Here is a 380-nt window from a genome sequence, read left to right as displayed (position 1 = left end):
AGTCCCGCGTCATTATTTTTCGTCACTACCTCCCCGTGCCGGGAGTGGGTAATTTGCGCGCCTGCTGCCTTCCTTGGATGTGGTAGACGTTTCGCATGCTCCCTTTCCGGAATCGAACCCTGATTCCCCGTTACCCGTTGCCACCACTGTCGGCACTTACCGGGCCGTTGACAGTTGATAGGGCGGACTCGCAGCGGACCCGTCGCGAAAAGGCTAGTCGATACTAGCCCGTGCGATCGTACTGACAGTTATCCAGAGTCACCAAAATCGAAGGGGCGTGAAGCCGTACGCCTCGACCCGCGCGCGGAGCGCGACCGCTGCTGCAACGGCCCGTACGCGTCGGTCTCAGTCTAATATTTGCGCCGCGACCAATACGGAAG

Source organism: Octopus bimaculoides, chromosome 10, assembly GCF_001194135.2.
Source record: "Octopus bimaculoides isolate UCB-OBI-ISO-001 chromosome 10, ASM119413v2, whole genome shotgun sequence".
Taxonomy (NCBI): Eukaryota; Metazoa; Mollusca; class Cephalopoda; order Octopoda; family Octopodidae; genus Octopus; species Octopus bimaculoides.
The sequence above is the reverse complement of the archived record's forward strand: the minus strand, read 5'-3'. Positions refer to the sequence as shown.